Raw genomic sequence first — 8,364 nt, forward strand, 5'->3', positions numbered from 1 at the left:
CAGTTAAACTTATTAAGTAATTGCAACTCCAAGAAAGTGTATATAACCTTTTGCACATTAAAAAAAATCTAGGTATAGTTAACATACAAAAAAAAAAAAAAAAGAAAGAAAGTTGTGTTTGTTCTTGTGTCACTGCCCTCCAGCCCCACGTCTTGTGAGCAATGATCCAGCACTCAGGGGCAGCTCTGGGAAGGGAAAGTGGCAGGGCTCATGCCAGCCTATTCCAGTCCCTGCTTCCCCCTGGCACTGCCCTGTCCTCTAGGCCAGATAACATGAAAGGATCTCTACCAGCATTTTGTGAAGACCATGCCCAGCAGGGATGAGGCACTGAGGAATTCTGTCCCAACTGAAGTCACCTCATAAAATCATGCAAAGATAGGCCTTAGAACCTGAGCCTCTATCTCACTGTGGGAGCCAAAAGGAAAACCTAAGAGAATGGGACTGGGAGGAGGACACAGAAGGAGTGTCTGAGATAACACTGCACTAGCCTAATATTCCAAACCAGCAGATTTCTTCTTTCTCCTCCTTTCTTTGTTCTGTAGCTCCATACAACCTAGTCACCGTGGATCACCATAGTCATCCTCGACATGCTTGGCATTGCCCATCATCCTCAGAAGAGGCATCTGCTCTAATAATAAACCCACTGGTCTCCGGCTCCTGGAGGAAAAAGGGCAGTGCTTATTTATCATCTGTCAGAAACAAAGTACATATACTTATGTGAATTATCAGACAGACTTTTTAAATTTAATTTTATTGGTACATTTTAGATATACAATATAATGACATTCATCATTGGAAATTTGCACCTTTATAATCTCTCTTGGTTATTTTTTCCCAATTCCCCTCCCCTCCCATCAAGCACTCCATCCCTCCCCATTTACAAAGAATTTGTTTCCATTTTTCCATTTTCTCATATCAATTCCATTCCCTTCTTTCCTTTCCCCTACCTCTCCTATTTCCCCTTCCCCTTTGCCCCCTTTTTTCCTATTTCACATTATCTACTATAACTTTTAGTCCTTATTTGCACTTTCAGTTTCTCACACTAGAGAAACTATTTGGTATTTACACATATGTGTCCTATTTATTTCACTTAAGAGTATGGCCTCAATGTGCATCCATTTAGCTATAAATGTCTCTAATTTTTCATTTTTATGGCTGAGCAGTACTCTATTTTCTAAAGAAAAAACACATTTTCTTTATCCAGTCCCCAGTTGATGGGCATTTGGGATGCTTCCAAGTTTTAGCTTTTACAAATGGTGCTACTATGAACATGGATGCCCATATATTGCTGTGGTATGATTCTTTTAATTCTTTGGGGAAGATACCCAGCAGGGGAATAGCTGGGTCAAATGAAACTTCCAGTCCTAGTTCTTTGAGGTATCTCCATACTGATTTCCACAGTGCTTGCACCAGTCTACGCTTCCACCAGCAGTGGAGCAGTGTTCCTCTTTCCCCACAGCCCCACCAACATTTATTATTGGTTGTTTTCATGATAGCAGCCATTCTTTCTGGGGTGAGGTGGAATCTCAGCATTGTTTTCATTTGCATCTCTCCAATGAGCACTGAAATTAAACACTTCTCATATGTTTGTTTGCTATTTCTACTTCTTTGTCTGAGAAATGTCTGTTCATTTCAGATGTCTATTTTTGGATTGAGTCTTTAAATTTGGGAACTCTGATTCTTTTAAGTTCTTTATACATTCTAGATAGTAGACCTTTCTCTGAGGAACAGTAGGTGAAAAATTTTTCCCACATTGTGGGTTGTCTCTTCACACTGCTGGTGGTTTCTCTTGCTGTGCAGAAGCCTTTTAATAAGAAGAGATCCCACTTGTTGATTGTTTATGCTAGTTTATGGGCAACTGAGGTTTTGTTCATAAAATCTTTTCCTACACCAATGTCTTCAAGGGTTCTACCTAATCTCTGTTCCAGCTGGTTCAGAGTTTCTATTTGAATATTTAGATCTTTAATCCATTTTGATTTTAGTTTAGTGCCTGGTGAGAGATATAGGTCTGGTTTTAATCTTTGGCAAGTTGAAGCCCAATTTTTCCAGCACCATTTATTAAAGAGGCTATCTTTCCTCCAGTGAGGGTGTTTGGCTCCTTTATTGAAGATGAGATGGCTGAGTGTGTCTGCAGTTGTTTCTGCATCTTCTAATCTGTTCCACTGGTCCTCAAGTCTGTTTCTTTGCCATTACCATGCTGTTTTTATCACAGTAGCTTTGTAGTATAGTTTCAAGTTGGGGGTTGTGATACACCCTGGCATGTCTCTGTTGTCTAGAATTGCTCTTGCTATTCTAGGTCTCAAAAGTTTGACAAAATCCAACATGCATTTATGATAAAAACCCTACAAAAAATTGGAATAGATGGTGTTTACCTCAATCTGATAAAAGCCATCTGTGAAAAACCAACACTCAATATCATATGAAATGGTCAAAAACTGAAATCCTTCATACTAAAATCAAGAACAAGATAAGGATGTCCACTATCACCACTCCTGTTCAACATAGTTCTGGAAACATTAGCCACAGCAATTAGACAAGAGAAAGAAATAAAAGGAATAAAGATAGGAAATGAAAAAGTCAAATTGTCATTATTTGGAGATGACATTATACTCTCTACATATATATGACCAAGAACTCCACCAAAATTCATCTAGACTTAATCACCAAATTCAGTAAAGTAACTGGATACAAGGTCAACACCCAAAAATCACTAGCATTCCTCTACACTAACAACAGACTCACTGTGAGAGAAATAGGACAAACAATTCCTTTCACAATAGCAAGAAACTGAAATACCTAGGAATCATCCTAATATAAGAAACCAAAGACCTCTTCTCTGAAAACTACAGCACTCTGAAAAGAGAGATTGAAGACGCTATCAGAGAATGGAAAGACATCCCTTGCTCCTGGGAAGGAAGGATCAACATAGTGAAAATGGCCTTCCTTCCAAAACTGCTATATAGATTCAATGCAATCCCAATTGAAATCCCAGCAGCATACTTCACAGACCTTGAGAAAATAATCCAAAAATTTATTTGGAACAAGTATTAGATGGACTTTTGAAAGTTGATGTGACTAAAACAATGAGGATGTCTGAATTGCCATTGGAAAATTTGTCTTTGTGTAAGAGCTGATTATATCCCCATGGTGAAGCAGGCTTGGTCTAGATAAACCTTGGAGTAGGGATGCTCCTCCCTCAACTATAACTTTTTTGTCTCACCCTTCCGACTTTAGATAAATTACCTGTCTTCCTCTTTTTTAAAAAGATATGGAGCTGATGTGATGATTGCATGAAATAATCCATCTCTGGCATATAGTACTTATTCCATACAAATCATTTACTATTGCTGGGCATAATGATGAATTCTACTTTAATTGACAGTTCACCATTGGTCCATTCTGTAGGCACTGCCAGAAAGCTCAGGTCTGAAAGCCACATCCCATGGGCCTCTGCTTCTAATGCTCCCTGACTGCTAGTGTTCATTTTTTTCTCTGATAATGGACTTTAAGTAGCTGACATGTTTACTGTAAGCAGCTTCATATTGCTTTTGAGAGTGACCATTTGTATGAAATAATTTGTGTGACTATAAGAGCTCATGATTATTAGTTAGTCCCTATTATTAGTTGATTCCTATTTTGATATTATGTAATCTTGCCTAAAGGCAGAGTGTTGTTTTCATTTCATTGTTTCAGTAAAGGGAATAATTGGCTGGGAATGGTTTGTGAGGGGCTGGTCACCTCTTGCTGTGAGCTGGTAGGTAGCAGATCTGACAAAGCCTGCAGCATGAGCTGGAAGGCATCGCTCTGAACCTTGCAGCAAGTGGTCTCAAATGTCTTGATTACACTTCAGCTAAGCCACATTTGTTGGGATTCACTCTCATAGTTTTCTTAATCCTCATTTCCTCTAGCTGCTTTTTTTCCAAGCAACTTTAGCTCACTTTGGCTCTTTGCACCTTCTATCCTGCCTCACAGCACTGGATTTTGGCTTGGCCATGAAATGTAGATTTACTTGTTGGATTAGAATTCAGAGTTGGCCTCTGGAGGGGACCCTGGAAAGCAGCATTACTGCCCCCACCCCATGACCTCATTACAGAGAAAATGAGTGGTAATCACCAATCTTTAGAGCAAGGAGTAGGCAGATAGAACAAAGAAATCCACTAGGATGACTCAATCGCACAGTCCCAAATGGCCCAGGATGCCAGAGGTTGTGGCAGCATAATTCCTTTCTGCTGGCAGGCACTCAAGGCACTCTGGAAGGAGACAAGGAACAGGAAAACACGAAGGTCTCTGTGACCAAGCCAGACAAGGCAGATCTGGGTCATGAGGAAAGGGGAAGAGTTGAAGCACAGAAATCCGTATCAGTTGCATAAATAAGGCATGAAGACTGAATCCCACAGGCACATTGTTAACCACTTTAGGCTTGAATTTGACCACCATGCACCCCACTTTGACTGGTGTGTAGGAGACAGAACCCTGTGTTACTGCCCAGCTGGTGACACACCTATCTTTAGCGTGGAACTAAAACACAGAGAACCTTCAAGCCTATTTTGGTGGCTGATCATATGACCACAGAGTCTGTCTCCTTTTCCCTGTTAGTAACAATTTTCCTTAAAGGGATGTACTTGTGTCCAAGAAATCCAAATTGGTAACATTTTAGATCATCTTTCCTTCAAAGTAGTGCAGATTATGAATCACATACAAGGATCACACCAAAATTTCTTTTTGCTTAACAAATATTTCCCCTCCAGTTAAATATCAACATAATGAGAGGAATTCTTCAGTAGTCATATTTTTAATACTGCAAAATACTTCTTAATACTTTTCGTTTTTTGCCTTAATTTTATTTGTACATTTTAGGTATACAATATAATGACATTCATCATTGGAACTTTGCACCTTTAGATACTCTCTCGGTTCATAATATTTCCCCATTCCCTTTCCAACCTTCAACCCCTCCATCCCTCACTATTTACAAAGATTTTGTTTCTATTTTTTCATTTTCTCATATTAATCCCATTCCCTTCTTTCCTTTCCCCTACCCCTCCCACTTCCCCTTCCCCTTTGCCCCTTTTCTTCCTATTTCACCTTATCTATTATCACTTATAGTCCTTAGATACACTTTCAGTTTCTCACACTAGGGAAACTATTCGGTATTTACACAATCTGTGTCCTGTTTATTTCACTTAAGTGTATGGCCTCAATGTGCATCCATTTAGCTGTAAATGTCTGTAATCTCTCATTTTTTATGGCTGAGTCATACTCCATTTTCTAAAGAAAACACACATTTTCTTTATCCAGTCTCCAGTTGATGGACATTTGGGATGCTTCCAAGTTTTAGCTATTACAAACAGTACTGCTATGAAATGGGTGCACATATCTCACTGTGGTATGATTCTGGAAATTCTTTGGGGAAGATACCCAGCAGGGGAATAGCTGGGTCAAACAAGACTTCTAGTCCTAGTTCTCTGAGGTATCTCCATACTTATTTCCGCAGTGGTTGCACCAGTCTACACTTCCACCAGCAGTGGAGCAGTGTTTCTCTTTCCCCACAGCCCCACCAGCATTTGTTATTGGTTGATTTCATGATAGCAGGCATTCTTTCTAGGGTGAGGTGAAATCTCAGCATTGTTTTCATTTGCATTTCTCCAAAGACTAGTGAGGTTGAACCTTTTTTCATATGTTTATTTGCTATTTCTACTTCTTTGTCTGAGAAATGTCTGTTCATTTCAGATGCCCATTTTTGGATTGGGTTTTTAAATTTGGGAGGTCTGATTTTTTTAAGTTCTTTATAGGTACTAGATAGTAGACCTTTGTCTGAGGAACAGTAGGCGAAAATGTTTTCCCTCATTGTGGGTTGTCTCTTCACACTGTTGGTGTTTTCTCTTGCTGTGCAGAAGCTTTTTAATAAGAAGAGATCCCACTTTTTGAATGTTTGTGCTAGTTCATGGACAACTGAGGTTTTGTTCATGAAATCTTTTCCTACACCAATGTCTTCAAAAGTTCATCCTAACCTCTTCCAGCCAGTTCAGCATTTCTGTTTTACTATTTAGATCTTTAATCCATTTTTATTTTAGTTCAGTGCATGGTGAGAGATACAGGTCTAGTTTTAATCTTTGGCAAGTTGAAGCCCAATTTTTCCAGCACCATATATTAAAGAGGCTATCTTTCCTCCAGTGAGGGTGTTTGGCTCCTTTGTCAATGATGAGGTGGCTGAGTGTCTTTGGGGTTATTTCTTTTTTTTCCCCATTAAGTTTATTGGTACATTTTTGGTATAAAATACAGTTACATTCCTCATTGAGATCTTGTACCATTACATGAGTATCTTGGTTCTTATTTTTTTCCCCTTCCCTTGCCCTCCCTTCACTCCTTCCACCCTTCCCTATTTGCAAAGACCTTGTTTCCATTTTTTTTCCTCTTCTCATATTTTTTCCTTGCCCTTTTTTCCCTTCCCCTACCCCTACCAATTCCCCTGCTCTTTTAGACCTTTTCTTCCTGTTACATAATATCAGTTATACATTTTTTAAATTACAATATTAAGATCTATGAGACATTACCACAGATTTTACAGAATTTAAAAGGATATAGAAAGCATATTACAAAATTCTTTTTTGAAATAAATTTGACAACTTCTAAGAAGTATCTTGGAAGACAAATTAATGAAACTACCTCTGGAGGAAATATAAAATTTGAATAGCACCTATTAAAGAAAGTATATTCTTAGCTTGAAAACTCATCTATATGACAACAGCAGGGTCATAAACATTTTAACTGATAAATTATATCAAACAAAGCAGAAAAAAGAAGAAACACTTCTCCCCTCATTTTAGGAACTCAACATTGTGCTAATCCTAAAACTGGATAAAGATAATAGAAGAAAAAAGCACGAACATAGATAGAAATTTGTTTAACAAAACAAACTATTGGAAGTCAGATCTGGCAGTATGTAGAGAGTGGTTTTGTTATAGGGATGGCAGTGTTGGTTCAGCATTGGAAGATCCACCCCCAAAAGTCATCATTTTGACAGAGGAAAGGCAAAAGCCATATAATCCTGTCACTAGTTGGAGAAAAAATAGTGGACTAAATTCTACAGCTGTTCATGGTAAAAGCTATCAGGAGACTAGAAGTAAAACAGAAACTTCTCAACAGATTAAAGACATGTACTCCATACTTCCAGTGAGAATGCCTTATATAAATGGAGAAGATACAATGCTTTCTCCTTAAGGTGGGGAACAAAGTCAGATATGCTTACTCTTTATCTGTCCATTGAACTTTGAAACCTAGTCCCCAGCAAAATAGTATGGCAATAAAATGACACAACTAGGATAGGATTGGCACGGCAGAAGCAAAATCTTTATATGTAGATGAAATGATCATCTACAGAGAAAATACTAAGAAATCTCTAGGAGCCCCTAGAACTTGTATTTGAATTTAGCAGGATTAGAAAACACAAGGTATATATAAAAATTCAGGTCTGTGTATACTTGCTATAAATGAAGAATTGGATGTTAAAATTTAAAAGTTATGTAGGAGTACAAAGGACCTAGAAAAGTTAAAAACAAAAACAGTGTTGGAAGATGCTTAGTAACTAATTTTAAGACTTCTTCTAAAGCTACAGTAATCAAGGCAGTGTTGGTGTAAGGAAAGACATACAGATCATTGGAATAAAACAGAGAATCTAGAAATAGATCCACACATATATGGTCCACTGAGTTTTGAAAGATTACTTAACATTAGCATTTTATAAAATATAAACTCAATTCAAGAGCCAAGGAAGAGATAGTGTTTTCAGCAAATGCTACTAGAACACCTGGTATCCGTATATAAAAAATTAACCTCAACCCTTTTTTTCCATACATGAAAATAACTTGAAAGGATCTATGAACTTAAATAAGAAAGCCTAAAAGTATAAAACTTTAAGAAGAAATTATAAGGGAAAATATTTATGAATTCAGGGTAGGCAAGAACTACCTAGGATACAAAAAACATGATATATAAAAGAAAAAATTGATAAATGAGATTCCATCAAAATTTAGAACTTTAAATGACATCATTAAAATGAAAAGTAGTCCTTAAACATACCATATTTACAATGCATATAACCTATGACCAGAATATATAAAAATTCTTAGAGCTCATTACTAGACAACCCAATTAAAACATAGACATAAGATGATAAATAGCCAGTATAGCACAAGGAATGGTGTGCAACTCTAGAATTAGAAAAATACTAATCAGTACAATAATAAGATTGAATTATACACTCATTAGGAAGATGAAGTTAAAAATTTTAAAAGCCTTGTCATGACTTTTTCTTTTTAATATTGACAAACACTGGAGTTGAGTTTAATAATGCACTGTTTTGCA

This window comes from Heterocephalus glaber, unplaced genomic scaffold (genome assembly GCF_053883595.1).
Source record: "Heterocephalus glaber isolate CG9 unplaced genomic scaffold, H.glaber_assembly_v1.0 deba00000281, whole genome shotgun sequence".
Taxonomy (NCBI): Eukaryota; Metazoa; Chordata; class Mammalia; order Rodentia; family Bathyergidae; genus Heterocephalus; species Heterocephalus glaber.